The sequence below is a fragment of the Bombina bombina genome, chromosome 1 (assembly GCF_027579735.1).
Source record: "Bombina bombina isolate aBomBom1 chromosome 1, aBomBom1.pri, whole genome shotgun sequence".
In the NCBI taxonomy this organism is placed as follows: Eukaryota; Metazoa; Chordata; class Amphibia; order Anura; family Bombinatoridae; genus Bombina; species Bombina bombina.
The window spans coordinates 1,128,647,498-1,128,671,836 of record NC_069499.1 but is presented as its reverse complement, the minus strand read 5'-3'; positions in this window follow the sequence as shown (position 1 = coordinate 1,128,671,836).

The window sequence follows — 24,339 nt, the reverse complement described above, 5'->3', positions numbered from 1 at the left end:
TAACAATTAGCCAACATAGGTACCCGTAGGTCTAGGAATAAAATTGTGTCTATATATAATAGATGTAGTCAAGTTTTGATTACTGTTCTGTTTATGTATGAAACCGTTAGAACACATGAGAGTTTGCAAAGTGGCAAGCTTATCCTCAATTTTACTTCTTAATGTAGTGACAGTGTATCATTGCAAATTATAATCACGCCCTAAGGCGAGTTGGTCACTTATTAGATTAGTAGTTTAAAAAGGAGACCTTTAAGCAAGAAATGAAAGTTAGCCACCACTAAAATAAAACACATAACAAATATAAAATATATGGTATTAGCAACATTAGCACAATTAGTAGCTTGTACAGGGAAAATAGGGAAGTATTCACATGTTTAAAGTAGTAATTTTTGCAATAATAAAATCTCAGACATATCTTAGTGGACAAGAAGACAGGTTGTACTACTATATTAGGTGCCTCTGGATAGGTTAAGTGTGGTCATAGGGAAACTAAGGATGGTAGCCACACATATACTCTGGCAAATAACTTTGAAGATGTACCTATATACCTCTGGTCCTAAGGATTTTCTGATTATAACAGGTTTAGTAGGGTATAGATAATCTAGTGCTATTTGATATTTTTATGAGAGACCTAAAATAGGCTATTGCAAAGCGACTAATATTTCACTACTCTCTAACAGCGCCATTTTTCCCATGATGGCAATTATACCCTGGAAGGTTAGGACAGTATAGCTAAGCAATGGCACCATTGCAATATTCATCACAATTTCTAAATGTTCGTAGTGTATATATTTAGCTTCGTAGGGAGAGACTTTATACAAATGAGGAGGGATAAGAACATGTTAAATCTAGATTAAACTAACTAAAATGAGAACCTATCTTATAAGTCTCGTGAAGTAGTGTAAGCAACCATATTTGGGATTTTAACTTAGGTAGTGGACAAGTGTTGATAATTCAGCCAATTCATACGGAACAGGGTGACATTATTTATATGAGCTGACCTACATTCTACATAGACAAACTTCATACTATTAAGTCTATGCAAACTTTGATTGTGATATATGAATATAAATGTGAGGAATGGCATGGCATCATTCTCACTGCAGATAAGTGCACAGCCATATATATAGTCAAACTACAAACAGCATATAGGCATGTCTAATATGTCAGATTGACTATCGTCGTAAAAAAAACGTAGAGATTAATCTGTAAGGGGGCACATGTTTTGTATACCCTCAGTGGCAAAACCATATTTTGTCATTAACAGTCAGGGTTAGTCTACATAGTTCTCCTGCCGTATGATTATGGAACAGTCGTCATGTAAAACCTCCCTGAACAGTATTACCTCTCTCTATACCATCAAGCTTTGTATATTTGGACATACATTTAGTTAAACCATACTGTTTGAAACAACATATCCTAGGCAAAATGAAAGCGCTTACAAGGAGGTTTCAATCACATAAAGAGCTATTATTAATGTAACCTAAATAGAACATCCTTAACTCAGAGAAGATATGAGCAGACAGCCCCAGGGGCTTAAAAGGATAATTCAGAGTGCAGTCCACAGTTCATCACTCGCTGAAAAGCTGTCTCTTAGGGTGTTATCATACAGTTCTACTAAGGTTTGGCGAGAAATGTCTAAGATGTAGTGGCAGTGGGAAAATCACTGAGTCTGGTCGGGCAATAATCACTTTTCAGTGTATCATGTCAATTAGGGAAAGATTACCTCATTCAATACTTGTGGTCAGACGTCCAGTTTATAGGGTATTACCGCTAGTAGGATGAGTTCCCCAATATCTAGCTAATTTATAAAGCTCTACCCTATGCCAGAACGAGTAAGAAGATTTCCATCAGAGGGATTAGTAATCTTTAGTTCCTGGGCTAAAGCGGAATCTGCGATAAGTGAACGCTTCAGCTTCAATGTGGCAGCCTGGGATGACATAACCGATGTCCGGTCTCCTCTCCCCCTTGCAGCGTATTTCTCATGAGGGGATGTCAGAGCACAAATCGCAAGCAAAGCATCAATGTCCCGCCCTGCTTCAGTCCAGAAATCTATGTCCATTAAAACGGATTCCAGCTTCGATATGCTTACAGGGCCTGGCTGAAGCGTAAGTGGTAAGACCGCTGTGTTACTTCTGGCGGTGAGTGTTATTGAAGACAGTAGCTCAATTGCTGGCTGTTGAGAGTTTGTTCCTTTCTGTGTAGCGGCAATAGGCTGCGGGAAAGTTGTTTGTGCGGTTAGCCCAGTTAACTCCATCATATAGGGTTGAGGATGTATTTCGCGGTGCACAAATTCTGATCGTTGAGGTGTATCGGAACACACCCGTGGCGTGTCCGGTATGTATCCTCCAGTTGGCTCTGAGGCCTCACTAGTTGTCAGCATATCTCAGCTTCCCATCCTAGCTGTTCTCAGCTCTGCTACTAGTTCACCCTGATAGGCATCCATAGTGTGCATCAAGTCACGTAACAGGAGAATAACTCGCTTCTCCATTGCATATAGTATGGTTAGATCTCCGGAGAAAGTGACTAAGCGCGGTTAGACTTTAAAATGGCGTACCACTGTACATAGATAGCACAACAGGTCTGAAAGATTCTTGCATGAATGTGGCATCCAAGATCACTTTTCCCAAACCAGAAAAAGTGCTTGTCTCACTCTTCAAAGTTCAATGGATGGTAGAGCTGAATATAGAGTTTCTTACTGTGTTTAAAATAACAAAATATTTAAACAGACACCCGGAGCTCTAAAGAGATGCGTCTTTCTTCCTCTGCAGTTGGCTCCGCCCCCCAAAAGAGGTTGCAATGCAGGTAAATTTATTAAAGCGGGAGCAAAAACTTTCACTTCTACCCATACAGGGGAAACTTTTGAAATAATTTTTTTTCTAATCGTGTATCTAGATACATAATGTATCTCATAGAGTGCTTGTGTGGCCAACAATATTTTGGACACATTTCCAGAGTCATGAGAATATGATGGGGTGAACATTTTAGAAACTGTCGGTTAGATCACGAGTTTGGCGTTAGCCTTAAAAAGCAGCGTTGAGAGGTATTATGAGTCAGGCAGGAAAGGGTCTACCGCTCACTTTTCTTCCGCGACTCGAGGCTACCACAAATCCCCTTACGTCAATTGCGTATCCTATCTTTTTAATGGGACTTGCCTAACGCTGGTATTACGAGTCTTGGAAGAAGAGAGCGGTAGACCCTCTCCTGTCCAGACTCCTACCGCATTTAAAAGTCAGTAGTTAAGAGCTTTATGGGCTAACGCCGGAACATAAAACTCTTAACTTAAGTGCTAAAAAGTACACTAACACCCATAAACGACCTATTAACCCCTAAACTGAGGCCCCCCCACATCGCAAACACTATAATAAATTTTTTTTACCCCTAATCTGCCGACCGGACATCGCCGCCACCTACATTATACTTATGAACCCCTAATCTGCTGCTCCTAACAACGTCGACACCTACATTATATTTATTAACCCCTAATCTGCCCCCCCCAATGTCGCCACAACCTAACTACACTTATTAACCCTTAATCTGCCGACCGGACATCGCCGCCACTTTAATAAATGTATTAACCCCTAAACCGCCGCAATCCCGCCTCGCAAACACTAGTTAAATTTTATTAATCCCTAATCTGCCTGCCCTAACATTGCCGACACCTACTTACATTTATTAACCCCTAATCTGCCACCCCCAACGTCGCCGCTACTATATTAAAGGTATTAACCCCTAAACCTAACCCTAACCCCCCTAACTTAAATATAATTTAATTTAAACTAAATAAATTTAACAAAATTAAATAAATTATTCCTATTTAAAACTAAATACTTACTAATAAAATAAACCCTAAGATAGCTACAATATAACTAATAGTTACATTGTAGCTAGCTTAGGATTTATTTTTATTTCACAGGCAACTTTGTATTTATTTTAACTAGGTACAATAGTTATTAACTATTTAATAACTACCTAGCTAAAATAAGTACAAAATTACCTGTAAAATAAATCCTAACCTAAGTTACAATTACACCTAACACTACACTATCATTAAATAAATTACCTAAACTACCTACAATTAATTACAATTAAATTCAATAAACTAAATAACGAAAAAAACAAACACTAAATTATGAAAAAAAATAAACACTAAATTACAGAAAATAAAAAAAATTACAAGAAGTTTAAACTAATTACACCTAATCTAAGCCCCCTAATAAAATAAAAAATCCCCCCAAAATAATAAAAAGCCCTAATTTAGTGTTTGTTGCTTTTTGTACTTTAGTTTATTTAATTTAATTGTAAGTAATTGTAGGTAGTTTAGGGAATTAATTTAATGATAGTGTAGTGTTAGGTGTAATTGTAACTTAGGTTAGGATTTATTTTACAGGTACTTTTGTATGTATTTTAGCTAGGTAGTTATTAAATAGTTAATAACTATTTAATAATTATTAACCATCGTACGTCCCCTCTAACAGCTCAAGACTAACAGCGGCAAGTAATGTTCATGGAAGAGAAAAAGGATCGTCAGATTGGTCTTATAGCTAGTAAAACAGCGCGTGGGACTCCACTTCTGCGGTTGCAGGTCCCGTTCAGCTCCAATATCGAGCGTGACTCTGCCAGTCCCTCCAACACTAGCTATAATTCAATCAGCCGCAAACAGTAATGAGCTAAAAGTTCATATTTTGGACTCACCCAAAAACGGCCTCTGTCGATAAGTAGTTTGTGTGTGCGAGGCTCCACTTCTGGGTTGCCGAGGAATCACTCTGCTCCTTCTTCGAGCGTGTCCCTGTTCACGCCTCCAGCACACTCTACACCTGCGAAGAGCTTCCGGCCGTGGGTGAATGCAATCCAACGTCGGCGGCTACACCTTTAATCAGCCAATCTGGATCTTCCCTTAGCCGAACCAATCAGTACGCACTGCTGGCTAGGACTTACGCCGAGGTATGCTGGTAATAGGAATGATAGGTAACAGCAACAAAGATGACCAGCAAGCCTCAAGGCGTAAAGTTCTTTATTGGAAACACACGATAAAAAGCATAAAAGCTTATTCCCTTATTGACAAGTGAAAGAAAGGTCCTACGCGTTTCGGCAGCCCCCTGCCTTATTCATGGACTAACGATAAAGGTGTCAAAAGCTCTTTATATACACCTGAGTCCTCAGGTGTGAAAATAACTTGTCAAAAGATTTAAAGGGATAGTACCTGTACACTATATACAAGTTACAATCAATTTGTAAGTCACAAAAAACAGAGTGAGATGGCAATCAAATATAATACAAGAGATACATGTCATTGTTTGAAAAATACGACATCATAAACTAATACATGAAAAGATATATACATATGCATAATGTTATTATGTCATGAAGTTAAATTAAGTTTAAACTAAACGAACCATATTAGGGGATTCATTACCATAGTATCTGTTTAACATAATCGCTGGTTAATATAGCTATTACTTAGTATTCTCCAATAAACCGAGATGCAAATAAAGATAATGAGACTAACATAATGATTGATGATTTTGTCCCTATGGGGAGTGATGTATCTAAAGTATATGACATAACAGATTTTAAAGAGGCTAGTGATTATTTGAATATTTATGATCTTGCCGTGGAAAACATGACAGATGATATAACTCCCAAAACATCACAAGGGGGATATAGGCCCAAATCTGTCTTTTATCCAACTAGCGATAGAGGGCCATTTCTCGAGGCATATCATCACAGGGTAGAGGAAGACCTAATTAAACTCTCAACTGAGAGCCGCCATCCACGTCCTAATTTAAATAAAACTCAATCAGAAGCTTTGGAGAGACTTAGAAAGAGGGAAGACCTAGTAATTAAGCAAGCGGACAAGGGGGGCAGTGTGGTGGTCCAGGATAGGGCAGCCTATTTAAAAGAAGCTCAGAGACAGCTAGGTGACCCCGAAGTTTACCAGATTTTATCATGTAACCCTACGGGAGAGTTTGGTAAACGGTTGGATTCTATCATTGATGATGGTCTCGAATTGGGGATTTATGACCAAGAAACGGCTGACATTCTGTGTGTGTCAAATCCTGTCATACCCATTTTCCATCACCTCCCCAAGGTACACAAGTCCTTGGAGGAGGTGAAGGGGAGACCTATTGTGGCCGGCATAGGTTCCCTTTTCGAGAACATGTCAAACTGGGTGGAATCGTTGCTTCAGCCCATTGTTTACAACTTGCCCTCGTATCTCAGGGACTCTAAACATCTTTTGAATTGTTTACAGGATGTAGTATGGAATGAGCAAACAGAGTGGCTAATGGTTGATGTAGTTAGCCTTTATTCTGCTATACCACATGCCAGTGGGATGGAAGCAGTCTCTTTCATGTTGGATAAGTTTAGTGATTATGATGATATCCTTAAAGGATTTCTGTTGACCACTTTGGATTTTTTGCTTTCGCACAATTACTTTCAGTTTGAGGGTACTTTTTATCTCCAAAGACGTGGCACAGCAATGGGGGCCAAGTTTGCCCCCGCCTACGCCAACCTATTTATGGGTTGGTGGGAGGTGTGCCACGTCTTTGGAGATACTAACCCCTTTCATTCTGATATTGTGATGTATAAAAGATACATCGATGACCTCCTGTTCATTTGGTCAGGAGGTCATCATAAGATTAGCGAATTTGTCAGCTATTTGAGTGCCAATGACATCAACCTTAAGTTCACTTATGAAAGTGACTCACTGTCCATACCATATCTTGATCTGCTATTAATAGCGGACATAGATACACACAGTGTCAAGACAACATTATATCGCAAACCCATAGCAACCAATGCGGTGCTACATGGTAGGAGTAATCATCCTAGATATACTGGTTTTGGTGTAGTGAAGGGACAGTTCATCCATATTAAACGGAACTGTACGGATGAACTGGACTTCAAGAGAGAAAGTGAAGTTCTTATGAAAGATCTAATAGAGAGAGGCTACAAAATTAAGACACTCAAACGTGCCTTCTTGGAGGTTACCCGGATGGATAGGCAAAATCTTTTGGATGGTTCCAAAATAACTAAGAGATCAAACAAGCGGTTTGATTCAACAAAGCCTGCATTCATCACCACATACAGTGCTCAATTTGAGGACATTTGTGTGATCGTTAATAAACATCTACCTATACTTACAGCTGAAGATAGCCTCAAAGACTATGTGTCACGAGGTTGCAACTTTGTACCCAGAAGAGGATGCACATTAGGCAGTGTATTATCTCCCAGCCAATTGAGGCAGCCTACTATGAGAAGGGGGAGTTGGCTAGAAGTCAAGGGCCACTACAAATGCCATTTTTCCAACTGTATATCATGTAGCTTTACCAATGTGACACACAGCTTTCAGTCATGTGTGACTCAGAGGGTGTTTGACCTGACGTCCTACACAAATTGCAGAACCAAGTTCATAATTTACCTGGTAGAGTGCACTAATTGTCACAAACAATACGTGGGGTGCACGACCCGTGAGGGTAGGAGTAGGATCAGGGAACACCGGAAAAATATTGAAAATGGGAATGAATGCTCTGACTTGGTCAGGCATTTTATTCACGTTCATGACAAAGCTGTGGCTGGGTTCAAATGGCAAATTATTGACCATATTAAACCAAGTATTCGTGGTGGAGATCGAGCTTCGAAGTTATTATACAAGGAAGCATTTTGGATCTTCAAGCTTAAGACCAGAAGACCACATGGTTTTAACATTGATGGAGATGTCATTAATTTTTGGACCCATCAACGCTAAAATACTAGATTATAGTCTTAGACTATATCTATTATGTTTAGTTTAATGAATTTTCTGAGAGCTAAGGGAATTTTTGCTATATTAGAGGAGTAGTAACATTTTTGTTAAGTGATTCCTCCCTCTGTAAACAATATTCTGAAATGTATATGTATATGGTCTATTTGAAGTATTGTAATAGCGTATATCATATATAAGATTTAGGGTGATCCACTATATGTGTGCTGTACTGTTAAGATCCTATTTAATTGATGGGATATCTCCCTATTTTTATCACTTGAAGTGCGTATTAATATTATGCTTATACATTTTGGGTTATTACATTGCTCCTATTTTGGTTAACTTGTTATTGGTATTACTTATTTCTACTGATTATTACTATCTTTCTTGATATCTATTGGGTGATCAGTTGGTTGATACATAGGGATTTTCAATATGGGTACTAACAGTTTCCTATCCCTAAAGGACTTTGTATAACACTGAATTAGACCTGTTTTTAGGTTATATAAATGTAGAAGTGTTTGCTCAGTTCATACAACATAAACGATTCACTTCCAATGTTTGGATATTTAGAACAGTATTTGGTTTATTACTTTTAATTATACTGTTGCCACCTTACTATTAAGGGAGAGTTAGACTAGACTTTAATCACTTACATTTATATCTCTGTTTATTGGAGAATACTAAGTAATAGCTATATTAACCAGCAATTATGTTAAACAGATACTATGGTAATGAATCCCCTAATATGGTTCGTTTAGTTTAAACTTAATTTAACTTCATGACATAATAATATTATGCATATGTATATATCTTTTCATGTATTAGTTTATGATGTCGTATTTTTCAAACAATGACATGTATCTCTTGTATTATATTTGATTGCCATCTCACTCTGTTTTTTGTGACTTACAAATTGATTGTAACTTGTATATAGTGTACAGGTACTATCCCTTTAAATCTTTTGACAAGTTATTTTCACACCTGAGGACTCAGGTGTATATAAAGAGCTTTTGACACCTTTATCGTTAGTCCATGAATAAGGCAGGGGGCTGCCGAAACGCGTAGGACCTTTCTTTCACTTGTCAATAAGGGAATAAGCTTTTATGCTTTTTATTGTGTGTTTCCAATAAAGAACTTTACTTTACGCCTTGAGGCTTGCTGGTCATCTTTGTTGCTGTTACATTTAATAATTATTGTAGATAGTTAAAATAAATACAAAGTTGCCTGTAAAATAAAAATAAACCCTAAGCTAGATACAAATGTAACTATTAGTTATATTGTAGCTAGCTTAGGGTTTATTTTACAGGTAAGTATTTAGTTTTAAATAGGAATTATTTAGTTAATAATAGTAATATTTATTTAGATTTATTTAAATAATATTTAAGTTTGTGGGTGTTAGGTTTAGGGTTAGACTTAGGTTTAGGGGTTATTATGTTTATTATAGTGGCGGCGGTGTAGGCTGTGCAGATTAGGGGTTAATAAATGTAATGTAGGTGACGGTGGGCTCCGGGAGCGGCGGTTTAGGGGTTAAACATTTTATTTAGTTGCAGCGGGGTCCGGGAGCAGCAGGATAGGGGTTAATAACTTTATGTAGGTGGCGGCGGTATAGGGGGCGGCAGATTAGGGGTTAATAAGTATAATGTAGGTGGCGGTGGGCTCCAGGAGCAGTAGTTTAGGGGTTAATATGTTTATTTAGTTGCTGGGGGCTCCGGGAGCGGCGGTTTAGGGGGTAAAACTGTATAGTATAGTGTGGGTGCTTAGTGACAGTATAGCAAGAAAGCTGCAAATAAGCCGAAGAGCAGCGAGATCGATGACTGTTAGTTAACAACAGTCCGCTGCTCATCGCTCCGTACTTGGTGCGCGGCTTTTTGACAGCTTTCTTGATAAATTTTACGAACGTATTCAGGTCCGCGGCAGCGATGTTAGGGTAACTTAGGCAAGCGTATTAGGGCCGTCGAATGCAGGTAAGTAGACAGCTTGATAAATAGAGGCCTAACACTAAATCTGGGAAAGTGGGAGGGATTAAAGCTCTGTTGTGTGGGGTGTTTTACCTCCTCCACTATGATTGGACTTTAATCCCACATGGGATGGCTTGTGGACTCTCACCATAATGAAAGAAATGTATTTATCAGGTTTGCATACATTTAGTTTTTTCTTAAAGGAGCATTAAACACACCTCTTACTTTTGTGTAAAAATGTTGCTTTCTCCGACAATACGTACTGATTTTAAAAAGCAAACAGCTAGAGTTTTGTCGGTAAGGCTGTGCGGTGCTAACGAGCAGTTTATGCTCACCGCTCACCTACAGACAATGCTGTTATTACGGGTTTTTACAAACCCGGCGTTAGCCGCAGAAAAGTTAGCGGAGAGCAAAATTTTGCTCCACATCTCACCTCAATACCAGCACTGCTTACGTTAGCGGTGAGCTGGCTAAACATGCTCGTGCACGATTTCCCCATAGGAATCAATGGGGCAGAGCCGACTGAAAAAAAAACTAACACCTGCAAAAAAGTAGCGTAAAGTTCCTAACGCAGCCCCATTGATTCCTATGGGGAAATAAAATTTATGTCTACACCTAACACCCTAACATGAACCCCGAGTCTAAACACCCCTAATCTTACACTTATTAACCCCTAATCTGCCGCCCCCGACATCGTCGACACCTGCATTATATTATTAACCCCTAATCTGCCGCTCTGGACACCGCCGCCACCTACATTATACTTATGAACCCCTAATCTGCTGCCCCCAACATCGCCGACACCTACATTATATTTATTAACCCCTAATCTGCCGCCCCCAATGTCGCAGCAACCTACCTACACTTATTAACTCCTAATCTGCTGCCCCCAACATCGCCGACACCTACATTATATTTATTAACCCCTAATTTGCCACCCCAAATGTAGCCGCAAGCTAACTACAATTATTAACCCCCTAATCTGCCGCCCCCAACGTCGCTGCCACTATATTAAAGTTATTAACCCCTAAAACTAAGTCTAACCCTAACACCCCTCTAACTTAAATATAATTTAAATAAATCTAAATAAAATTACTACAATTACCTAAATTAATCCTATTTAAAACTAAATACTTACCTATAAAATAAACCCTAAGGTAGCTACAATATAACTAATAGTTACATTGTATCTATCTTAGGGTTTATTTTTATTTTACAGGCAACTTTGTATTTATATTAACTAGGTACAATAGTTATTAAAAAGTTATTAACTATTTAATAACTACCTAGTTAAAATAAAGACAAATTTACCTGTAAAATAAAACCTAACCTAACAATTATACCTAACACTACACTACAATTAAATTAATTTCCTAAATTAAATACAATTAAATACAATTATCTAAAGTACGAAAAAAAAACCCCACTAAATTACAGAAAATAATAAAATAATTACAAGTTTTTTAAACTAATTACACCTAATCTAATCCCCCTAATAAAATAAAAAAGCCCCCCAAAATAATAAAAAGCCCTACCCTATACTAAATAACAAATAGCCCTTAAAAGGCCTTTTGCGGGGCATTGCCCCAAAGTAATCAGCTCTTTTACCTGTAAAAAAAAGTACAATACCCACCCAACATTAAAACCCACCACCCACACACCCAACCCTACTCTAAAACCCACCCAATCCCCCCTTAATAAAACCTAACACTAATTCCTTGAAGATCACCCTACCTTGAGAAGTCTTCACCCAATCGGGCCGAAGTCCTCAACGAAGCCGGGCGAAGTGGTCCTCCAGACGGACAGAAGTCTTCATCCAAGCCGGGAAGAAGAGGTCCTCCAGACGGGCAGAAGTCTTCATCCAGACGGCATCTTCTATCTTCATCCATCCGGCGCGGAGCAGCTCCATCTTCAAGACATCCGACGCAGAGCATCCTCTTCCTTCTTGATCCGACGACTGAATGAAGGTTCCTTTAAATGACGTCATCCAAGATGGCGTCCCTTCAATTCCAATTGGCTGATAGAATTCTATAAGCCAATCAGAATTAAGGTAGAAAAAATCCTATTGGCTGATGCAATCAGCCAATAGGATTGAGGACCACTTCGCCCGGCTTTGTTGAGGACTTTGGCCCGGTTGGGTGAAGACTTCTAAAGGTAGGGTGATCTTCAAGGGGTTAGTGTTTTTATTAAGGGGGGATTGGGTGGGTTTTAGAGTAGGGTTGGGTGTGTGGGTTGGGGGTTTTAATGTTGGGGGGGTATTGTACTTTTTTTTACAGGTAAAAGAGCTGATTACTTTTAAGGGCTATTTGTAATTTAGTATAGGGTAGGGCTTTTTATTATTTTTTTATTTTTTTTTATTTTATTAGGGGGATTAGATTAGGTATAATTAGTTTAAAAAACTTGTAATTATTTTATAATTTTCTGTAATTTAGTGGTTTTTTTTCCGTACTTTAGATAATTGTATTTTATTGTATTTAATTGTAGTTAATTTAGGAAATTAATTTAATTGTAGTGTAGTGTTAGGTGTAATTGTAACTTAGGTTAGGTTTTATTTTACAGGTAAATTTGTCTTTATTTTAACTAGGTAGTTATTAAATAGTTAATAACTATTTAATAACTATTGTACCTAGTTAAAATAAATACAAAGTTGCCTGTAAAATAAAAATAAACCCTAAGCTAGCTACAATGTAACTATTAGTTATATTGTAGCTAGCTTAGGGTTTATTTTATAGGTAAGTATTTAGTTTTAAATAGGAATAATTTAGGTAATTGTAGTAATTTTATTTAAATTTATTTAAATTATATTTAAGTTAGGAGGGTGTTAGGGTTGGGGGTTAATACATTTAATATAGTTGCGGCGACGTTGGGGCAGCAGATTAGGGGTTAATAAATGTAGGTAGGTGTCGGCGATGTTAGGGATGGCAGATTAGGGGTTAATAAAATTTAACTAGTGTTTGTGATGTAGGAGTGCGGCGGTTTAGGGGTTAATATATTTTTTATAGTGGCGGCGATGTCCGGTTTGGCAGATTAGGGGTTAAATATTTTATTTTAGTGTTTGCAATGTGGGGGGGCCTCGGTTTAGGGTTTAATAGGTAGTTTATGGGTGTTAGTGTACTTTTTAGCACTTTAGTCAAGAGTTTTATACTACGGCGTTAGCCTATAAAACTCTTAACTACTAACTTTAAAATGCGGTACCAGGTTTGACAGGAGAGGGTCTACCGCTCACTTTTGGTCAGACTCGTAATACCGGCGCTATGCAAGTCCCATTGAAAAAATAAGATACGCAATTGACGTAAGTGGATTTGCGGTATTTTTGAGCCTGGCCAAAAAAGTGAGTGGTGAGCCTGTCATTTCAAGACTCGTAATACCAGCGGGCATAAAAAAGCAGCATTGGGACCTCTCAATGCTGCTTTTTAACCCTAACGCAAGACTCGTAATCTAGGCGAAACTCTTTAACCTAGGTTTTCAAAATGCTGCCGGTTACAGAGTTTGCTTGTTCGCCACTCTGAGGAGTGTGGGGGCATAATCTTTACACAAAAGCTAGAGTTGTCCTTTTAATATATGAACTGTAAAATAGCCACCTTACGTAAATGTTCTATTGTGTTTTGCCAATATCAACTGTACCTTTTTAAAATTGCATGCCTTCTTGAATTATTCCTTTTTTATTTTTACAATGTGTGATTTTATAACATGTACTAAATGTCAATTGAACATCCAATTACTTTACTAAAAATAGTTTTTTCCGTTTTAGCTCGCAGGGCTCTGTGGCTAAAGTCTTGGTCTGTGGACATGACCTCTAAATCGAGGCTGTTGTCCCTGCCTTTTCAAGGAAAGATTCTGTTCTGTCCAGGATTGGATTCGATCATATCCACGGTTACGGGAGGCAAGGGAGCTTTCCTACTGCAGGATAAGAAGGCTAAGCCTAAAGGATCTACTTTTCGTCCCTTTCGTGCGGACAAGGCCAAGCGCCAGCAGTCCGCTGCGAAAGCGGACCAGTCCAAGAGAACTTGGAAGCCGGCTCTTTCTTGGAACAAGTCTAAGCAGAGCCAGAAGCCCGCCGAGACAAAATCGTCATGAAGGGACAGCCCCCGATCGGTCTCCGGACCATGTAGGGGGCATATTATCTCTCTTCTCAGAAGCCTGGTTACAGGACATTCAGGACCCTTGGGTTCTGGAGGTTGTCGCCCAGGGTTACAGGATAGGATTCAGATATCCATGGATGCTCGGACTCGGTTCTCCCTCTCTTGGTGGATCCATCCGGAACAACTGTCCATGGGGACATCCTTCTTGAGACCGTCCTGGGATATTGTGACCACGGACGCATGTCTGGCAGGATGGGGAGCTGTTTGGGGTGCCAGGATGGCACAAGGAAAATGGACCTGGGAGGAGTCTCTCCTTTCGATAAATATTCTGGAACTCTGAGCAATCTACAATGCTCTGAAGGCATGGCCTCCTCTGGGGTTGTTCAGCTTCATCAGATTCCAGACCGACAACATTACCTTGGTGGCTTACATCAACCATCAGGGGGGTACAAGGAGCTCCCTAGCCATGAGGGAGGTGTCTCGGATCTTGGAGTGGGTGGAGTCCCACAGTTGCTCGCTCTCAGTGATTCACATTCCAGGTGTGGACAACTGGGAAGCAGATTTTTTCAGCAGGCAATCCTTCCATCCGGGGGAATGGTCTCTCCACCCCGAAGTGTTTGCAGAGATTTGTCTCAGGTGGGAATCGCCGTAGATAGATCTCATGGCGTCCAGACTCAATTGCAAGCTACCCCGATACGGGTCGAGGTCTAGGGATCCCCAGGCAGAGCTGATAGATGCCTTGGTGATGCCTTTGGGATTCAGCCTAGCTTACATTTTTCCACCGTTACCACTTCTACGGTGTGTAGTGGCACGGATCGAACAGGAGTGAGCTTCGGCCATTCTGATTGCTCCATCATGGCCGCGGACAACGTGGTTTGCGGATCTGGTGGGGATGTCATCATCTCCGCCGTGGAGGTTACCCTGTCGCAGGGATCTGCTGGAACAGGGTCCTTTTCAACATCAAAATCTTGATTCTCTGAGGCTGACTGCTTGGAGATTGAAGCCTAGTCTTGGCCAAGAGAGGCTTTTCTGAAAGTGTGATTGATACACTAATTCAGGCAAGGAAGCCAGTCACTTGTCGCATCTACCATAAGGTGTGGAGGATATACTTGTCCTGGTGTGAGAATCATGGATATCCTTGGCATAAGGTGAAGGTATCCAGGATTCTGTCCTTTCTCCAAGAGGGTTTGGAGAAGGGTCTTGCCGCCAGTTCCTTAAAGGGACAGATTTCGGCATTATCAGTCTTGATAATGAGCTTCCTGACATACAATCTTTTGTTCAGGCTCTGTCTAGTATCAGGCCTGTCTTTAGACAGTCTGCTCCTCCATGGAACTTAAACTTGGTCCTTAAGGTTTTGCAGAGGGTTCCGTTTGAGCCTATGCACTCTATTGACATCAAGATTCTGTCCTGGAAGGTTCTTTTCCTGTTGGCCATTGCATCGGCATGCAGAGTATCTGAACTGGCTGCCTTGCAATGTGAGCATCCTTATCTGTTTTTTTATGCGGATAAGGCTGTGCTTCACAATGGTTTGGGGTTTCTTCCCAAGGTGGTGTCTAACTGTAACATCAATCAGGAAATAGTTGTTCCTTCTTTATGTCCTAACCCTTCTTCTTCTAAGGAGAGGTTACTTCATAACCTGGATGTGGTTCGTGCCTTAAAGTTCTATCTTCAGGCTACAAAGAATTTCAGACAGTCTACATCTCTTTTTGTGGTGTATTCAGGGAAGCGCAAGGGGCAAAAAGCCTCTTCTACTTCTTTGTCCTTTTGGTTGAGGAGCTTGATTCGCTTGGCCTATGAGTCAGTGGGACATAAGCCTCCTCAGAGGATCACGGCTCATTCAACTAGAGCTGTGGCTTCGTCTTGGGCCTTCAAGAATGAGTTCTCTATGGAGCAAATTTGTAAGGCGGCTACCTGGTCCTACTTACACATTTTTACAAAGTTTTACAAATTTGACGTTTTTGCTTCTGCGGATGCTGTTTTTGGGATAAAGGTTTTGCAGGCTGTGTTTCCCTCAGATTAGGGTCCGCCTTTTACCCTCCCGGTTTCATTCAGTGTCCTCTAGAGCTTGGGTATATGTTCCCAACAGTAATAAATGAAGCCGTGGACTCTCCTCTCCTTTCGATGGAAAACATAAATTATGCTTTCCTGATAATTTCATTTCCATCGAGGGGGGGAGAGTCCACGGCTCCCGCCCGTATCTCCGATGGGCGGACCTAAATTTAATTTATCTTCTGGCACCATTTATACCCTGATGTTTCTCCTACTGTTCATTGTTCCCTCGGCAGAATGACTGGGGGATGAGGGAAGTGGGAGGAGTATTTAAGCCTTTGGCTGGGGTTTCTTTTCCTCCTCCTGGTGGCCAGGTTCTTAATTCCCAACAGTAATGAATGAAGCCATGAATTCTCCTTCCCTCGATGGAAATGAAATGACCAGGTAAGCATAATTTATGTTTTTGCAGTCAGTTCTGATTTTAGCCCCTGTATGCTTCCTCTTGCCTGTAGTGCTTCTCTCCTCTGTAGGTTACTGTTTTTTAACCTAAGCACAATTACAGAGCCTTTTTTGATCTCTAGGTTTCACACAGGGTTCCAGACTTAATTTTGTAGCTGGAGTTAATATTCTGGGGATCTCCTCTTGATTAATAAAGTGGATGAAGAGTAAGGGCTTTGTATGTGTGCGCCGTTCAGGCGAAGTTAAAGGAACATAAAACCCGACATTTTTCTTTCATGATTCAGATAGAACATACAGTTTTAAGCAACTCTGCAATTTACTTTGATCAACCAGATTTGCTTAATTCTCATGGCATCCTTCATTGAAGAAACAGCAATGCACTACTGGGACCTAGCTGAATACATCTGAATGAGCAATCTCAAGAGGCTTATATATGCAGTCACCAATCAGCAGCTAGCTCCCAGTAGTGCATTGCTGTTTCCTGCTCCTGAGCCTACCTAGGTATACTTTTAAACAAAGGATGTAAAGAGAAGAAGCAAATTACACACTTCAAAATGTGAGAAAAATGTATATTTTCATTAAAATTATAATAAACAAGGTGGTACATTGTGTGTGTGTTTTTTTCTTTCTTAGCAATACAGCTAAGAGAAAAAGAGGTTATAAATAAAGGCTGTTGGGGGTAATTATATAACTTTGATGTGCACATAGGGCTCCCATGATACATAGTTAAAGAAGAAGGGGATATAAATAAGGGCCTTTGGGTAAAGTTATATAACTTTAAACTATATAGGTGCTTTATTTTAAAGAGAGACTACTGGGCTTCAAAACAAGGGGTCTTGGGGTCTCTAGGCTTTTTTGATGGCCTGTTATAAGGACCTAGAGATCTCCTCATTAAATATATATATATATATACATATATATATATATATATATATATATATATATGTATTTATATATATATACAGTATATATATATATATATATATATATATATATATATATATATATATATATATATATATATATACAGTATATATTACGTTTAAAAAAAACAAGGGTATGCATTTTGTTTTTCTTTACAAACTTTGTAGGAAAAACAAGAAGGGGCTATCCTCATCTGGGTATATTTATATCACTTTGATGTACACGTAGGGGCTCCTATAAGCCTCTACTCAAATAAATGCACATTTATTACCATAGTGATCACCTGGCAATTACAACTTGTCATGGGATGCAGGACACAGCATAGAAGGTGCAAAAGGCTCAGGTGGGGTAAACTTCAACATCGACATTAATCAGGAAACAGAAGCTCAGGCAAGTACTTCTGACACCATGTCATGAGATGCAGGACACAGCATAGAAGGTACAACGCTATTTTATTATAGAGCATAGAAGTATACAGCTTGCACAACACATCTAACTTAGTAACTGCGACATAGACAATAACGGCTATAAACCACGCTCCCATCCGGTGATGTTACCTCCCACTCTCATCACATCTTCCCCTTTTTTTAAAGGACAAAGCATGCATTTTTTTTTAAGAGTACATCAAATAACAAGGTATACAAGAAGCATACAAAAATAGTTGTTTAGTGTATAACAAATAAATTAAAGAGAATATATATGAGCAACAATAAATACAATCCTGACTTGAACATCGGGGTAGACTACCCTAGTCCACAGTGACCATGGGATTTTTCTGCCCATTCTTCCGGTCACTGCTCTAACTAGTGCTAATCCCAATATCGGGCTTTCACCACTCTTCCACTTGACATCATTTTACATGAACTGTCCTCTGATACAGAAGAAGGTGATTGAGAGTCTGCTGGAAGCAAAGAAGTATCCCCGCTGTGATCTTGCTGAGGGGAAGGCATCCCTCTTAAAACAGGGGATCCCACTGGCGGTGGCTCTAAGGCACCCAGTCCCAAACTCTCAGGTACTGGCTGAAGGTGTCTTCTTATTTCGACATGTGACTGTCCCTCCATCAGTAAGGACTACATAAGACCTTGGTTCTGGAGAACGTCCAATTACCGTAGCAGGTGTCTTCCATTTCTTTTCATCATCCAGTTTAACTCTGACATTTTGCCCCACATTCAGCTCCTGCAAGGGCCTCACAGAGTGTTTTCTGTCGTAGAAGAATCAATAACCCCTTTTAGCCTCTCCATCCCTCCTAAGGACCTTGTCTCGAAGAACAGAGCTGGTTGGCTGGAAGACACCCACAGAGGGTAAAGTGGAGCGAATCTGACATCCTAGCATCAGCTGAGCCGGGCTAAAACCTGTGGCTTGGATGGGGGTCGCCCTATAGGTCAAGAGAGCTAGGTATGGCTCAGATTGCTTTAAAATGGACTTTGTTGTTTGAACTGCCCTTTCAGCCATTCCATTGGCCTGCGGGTAATGTGGACTTGACATAGAATGGACAAAATTATATTCACTGCTGAAAGAACTGAACTCCATGGAAGCAAACTACATTCCGTTATCACTCACTAACTCCATTGGTATGCCCCACCGGGCGAACAAGCTCTTGAGACAAGTGGTAAAGGCTTGACTGGTGATCTCATTCAAGGGTGCAAATTCCAAATACCTGGAATAGTAGTCAATCAAGACTAGGTACTTTTTCTCATGCAGTTCGCAAAAATCAGCAGCTATTTCTTTCCTAAGATATGGTGAGTCCACAACATCATAAATTACTAGTGGAAATATCACTCCTGGCCAGCAGAAGGAGGCAAAGCTGTTAAGTATCACTCCCCTTCCCATAAACCCCAGTCATTCTCTTTGCCTTATGTCAATGGAGGAGGTGAAGTTTTGGTGTCTGAAGAAAACTGGATTTCTTTTGCTTCAAGCAAGATTTTTGGGTCTAGCTGTAGTCCACGTCAATCTTTGCAGTAGAGTAGTGGTGACCTTAAAGCAGTTGGGAACTTGTAAGGTGGGCCTTGCTGCGTTTTCCTAACATATTTGCTGCCCATGGTATAGAAAGCCAGAGTACGTTTACTCTGTTCTTTCTTTTTTCTACAGGTCTCTGTGAAGAGTGGTGTCTTCTCACACCTTGTTAGCTGACCTCCTGCAAGACGGCCAGACTGCAGGTAAGTGCCTTTTGTCTTCTGGGTATTGGAGACTGTGCACTTAATAAGGTGAGCTGCAGCTTTATTTGGGACATATATATCCTTTATAATAATATTTTCAGACAGGGAGCAGGCACTGCTATTGTGACATTAGAGACTTGGGGCTTTTACTTTTTACTGGGATATAAAGTATTTCCCCCTTTATATACTGTGGACTGTTTGTATTTGTATTAGTTTTCAGATATGTACGATTAAGTGCATATTTTCCCCAGAGCTCTAACAGCAGCTAGCAGCTAATGCTGTGTTGCGCTCAGTGTACACAGTAAGAAGGTGTTATTACTATGGCACTAAGTTTCTCAGAGTAGTGAAATGTGTTTCAGGCATGTTGGGGAAATACTAGAGGCTTGTTTATGCTAGGGAAAAACGTTCACAGTTAGGATTGTGAATTTTTCTTGCAAAGTGAGGCTTATTGGGCGGTCTAATCCGCCATTGGTCTCAGAGTGCTTACTTTCACTTTCAAGCCGGGTTAAAAGTGCGCAATTTTCTTAATGGCGCAGCTTCTTCCAACCCGGTCATGTGTTCTCCCTCCTCTGCTACGGAGCGGTATCTGCTGCATCCGTGGGAGGACTTGTGTATCACAGCAAGTTCCTTGCTGTTTAGAATGGTCGCTGCTGGTCATTGTTTTTTCTTATGTCCTATCAGCAGTCTGTGAAAAACAGACTTTGTCTAGTTGCCTTGTTTCCTCCACTTTTCAGGTTGATTGACACCCCCTGCTAGCGGCCGATTTATCGATGTGCAGCGGACATGGTTAACTATAGCGGATCATGTCCATCCGCACAATGATAAATGGACCCCCATGTGTGTACATGTTTGCATGAAGCATTGGAATTACAAGAGTACATTGAATAGCTAGTATATGCTTGCCTATACCATTTCCTTACGTTAAACTCCCTTCTTGACCCGCTGCAATCTGGATTTCGTCCCTATCACTCCACAGAGACAGCTATTGTTAAGGTCACCAACGACCTACTTACAGCTAAATCAAAAGGCCACTTCTCTCTGCTTATCCTCCTTGATCTGTCCGCAGCCTTTGACACTGTCGACCACCCTCTTTTGCTCCAAACCCTCCAATCCTTTGGCATCTGTGACTCAGCCCTTTCATGGCTCTCTTCCTACCTGTCAAACCGTACCTTCAGTGTAGCCTTCTCTGGGGCCTCCTCTGCCCCGTCACCACTTTCTGTCGGAGTACCGCAAGGCTCTGTCCTCGGTCCCCTTCTCTTCTCAATCTATACGTCATCACTAGGTTCCATAATTAAGTCCCACGGTTTCCAATATCATTTGTATGCCGATGACACCCAAATCTACTTCTCTGCACCAGACCTATCTCCTTCCTTGCTAACCCGTGTCACTAACTGTCTTTCTCACATCTCTTCCTGGATGTCCTCTCACTACCTCAAGCTAAATCTCTCCAAAACTGAGCTCCTCATTTTCCCCCCTTCTTCCAAAATCTCCACCCCCAATATCTCTATAACTGTCGTCAACTCCATCATTACCCCTACCCCGCATGCCCGATGTCTCGGGGTCACATTTGACTCAGATCTTTCCTTCACTCCTCACATTCAGTCCTTGGCTACAGATTGCTGCTTCCACCTTAAAAACATCTCTAAAATTAGACACTTCCTTACACAAGACACAACTAAGATTTTAATCCACTCTCTCATTCTTTCCCACCTTGATTACTGCAACTCTGTCCTCTCTGGTCTCCCCACCTGCCGCCTAGCTCCTTTACAATCCATAATGAATGCCTCTGCCAGACTCATCTTCCTTACACGCCGCTCTTCATCTGCTGCGCCTCTCTGCCAATCCCTTCACTGGCTTCCTCTTGCCTCTAGGATCAAACCAAAAACTCTCACTCTTACATACAAAGCCCTCAACTGCACTGCTCCCCCCTACATCTCAGACCTTGTCTCCAGATACTCTCCCTCCCGTCCCCTTCGCTCTACTCATGACCTTCTACTCTCCTCCTCTCTTGTCACCTCTTCACACTCCCGTTTACAGGACTTCTCCAGACTGGCTCCCATCTTGTGGAACTCTCTGCCTCGCTCCACAAGACTCTCTTCTAGTTTTACAAGCTTCAAGTGCTCCCTAAAGACTCTACTGTTCAGGGACGCATACAACCTACGCTAACCTTTCCTAATACCAGTTCCTCTCCTCCACTGCAATCCCCTGAACCCTCTTAGCATGTAAGCCTAAAAGTCCAGCTGTTTGTAGATCACCTTCTTAAGAGCTGACTACAACAGTGCAACTCTTGGCAGAGCCGTCTACCCTATAATTGTTTTGTTGTACTCCCCCTTTGTTTATAGCGCTGCGGAATCTGTTGGCGCTCTACAAATAACCGATAATAATAATAATTGAATAAGTGTTTATATACATGTTTGCATACAGCATTACTTGTTTCAACTAATGTAAATTGTGACCGGAGTACTGTTTTTAAAGTGACAGTACATAGTAATATTTTATTTTCTATTATAAGCCTGTGTTCTCTGTGGTACAGTGAATAAGTAGCTGTGTTATGCAATATTGTTGTTCTATTGCCACCAGTTTGAAACCTATGATAGGTATTGAGGCACAAATTGTTTTGTTTTCAATTCTGTGCTACATGCTTAGCTTGTATTTTTGATAGATTATCTCTGAGCCCTATGTCTCTCAGGATGAAGCTGTCCTGGCAATACCACAGCTTTTTCCTTGCATGTCCCAAGCCTTAATGGTGTCACATGCAGTGCGGTTCCTCTCAGTCTCCTGGAGGATTATATTTGCCTATAGATTTTGCTGTATAGCTATCCTCAGCGGTATCTGTGGCATTATCTGATTTTTCCTATGTTGAAGGGAAAATGCAAGAGGAAATTTAGAGATTCACATAGTAAGGTTTCTGTTCCGCTTACTGCCCTATCTCATATGTCTGATGAGGAGGATATGTCGGTAGCCTCTGAGGGTGAAATCTCAGATTCGGACAGTATAATTCCTTCATCTGATGCTGAAGTAGTAACCTTCAGATTTAAGCTTGAACACCTTTGTGTATTGTTAAAGGAGGTTTTGGCTACTTTGGACCACTTTGATACGCCCGTCGTTGTCAACCCTTAAGAATCTAGTAACCTTTATAATTACTAGAATTCCTCTGTGGAAGTTTTTCCTGTTGCAGACCATGCTAGGAGATTTTTTTCACAGGAATGGGAGAAGTCAGAGATTCTTTTTTCCCCATCCCCTGTCCTTAAAAGGATGTTTCCTGTCGCTGTCTCCATTAAATATCATGGCTCATGGTGCCTACAGTAGAAGGGGCCATTTCAACTCTGGCTAAGAGAGCTACAATCCCTATAGAGGGTAGCTGCTCTTTTAAGGATCAATGGACTAAGCTGGAGGCTTATATAGAAGTTTGTATTGCCCTTGTGTCAAGTGTGACGCCTTGTCTGATTCCATTTTGGTAGAGACTCCTTTGGGGGAGATCCAGAACAGAATTAAGGCTCGTAAGTTGGCCAATACTTTTAATCCTGCTGCTACCATGCAACTCATTAAGCTAGGAGCCAAGATATCTGGCTTTGTTGTGCTGGTCCACGGGGCATTGTGGCTTTATTCTTGGTCAGTGGATTTTCCTCTGATTCCAAGCTTCTGACGCTTCCTTACAAGGATAAGACCTTGTTTGATCCTGGTCTGGCAGAAACATTTCTGATATTACGGGTGGAAAAGGGTCTACCACAAGACAAGAAGAATAGACCTGAAGGACGTCAGAGTCAAAAACAGCAGCTGTGTCTAAATCAGCATGAATTTCTCTGTTTTCTTTAAGCATGGATACGAGATGTCCCATTTATGCTGTGGATATAGTATCTCAGGGTTGTAAATGATCCAACTCTCATGTTTATCTGCAGTTCAGATAAAAGAGAGGCAATTTTGAATTGCATTTGGGATCTGTCCTCCCTGGGAGTGACAATGTTCAAACATGTTTGTGGTTCCCATAAGAGAGGGAACTTTTCATCCTATTCTAGACTTGTGTCTCAACAAGTTTTCTCAGGGTACCGTCCTTTAAAATGAAAATAATTTGTTCCATTCTTCCTTTGGTCCAGGAGGATCAGTTCATGCCGACCATAGACCTAAGGGATGCGTATCTTCAAGTTCCTGAGATTTCCCTTCTGGTCAGACACTTTGGCCTAGCTACAGCTCCCAGAATTTTCCCACTCTTGGCAGTGATCAGGTTTCAGGGAATTGCAGTGGCGCCTTTCCTGGACAACTTATTGGTTCAGGAGCCATCTTTTCAATAAGCAAACTCTCATACAGAGTTCTTGTTGTCTTTTTTTCAATCCTATGAATTGATAGTGTATCTGGAAATGAGCTCCCTTGTTTCAGCTACAGTGGTAGTTTGCTTAGGGACCATAATAGTTTCCCTATCTATGCAAATATTTCTGTCAGAGGGCAAAAAATCAAAGATTCTTTCCCCTTGGCTCTTTCTGCAATCTACTGTTCGGCCATCAGTGGCTCAATGTATGGATGTAATTAGTCTGATGGTTGCTTCCATGGACATCATTTCCTTTGCTCAATTCCATTTGAGAACTCTGCAGGTTTGCATGTTCAGATAATGGAACGGAGGCCTTTTGGATCTGTCTCAGTGGATAGATCTAGACCAGTCTACAAGAGTCTCTCTTCCATGGTGGGTTTTTTCAGGAGCATCTGTCTCGGGGTACATGCTTTCGGAGACCTTCCTAGGCAATTGTGACCACGGACAACAGCATGCTAGGCTGGGGAGCAGTCTGGGACTCGTTGAAGGTGCAGGGTCTATGGACTCTGGAGGAGTCTGCTCTCCACTTATTTATTTTGGAGTTGAGAGCAATTATCAATGATCTGGTGGCCATGAAGGAGGTGGCTCGAATTGTTCAGTGGGTGGAAGTTTACTATTGTATCTATCTGCCATCCATCCAGGGGTGAACAACTGGTAGGCGGATTTTCTGAGCAGACAGACATTTCATCCCGGGGAGTGGGTTCTCCATCCGGAGGTA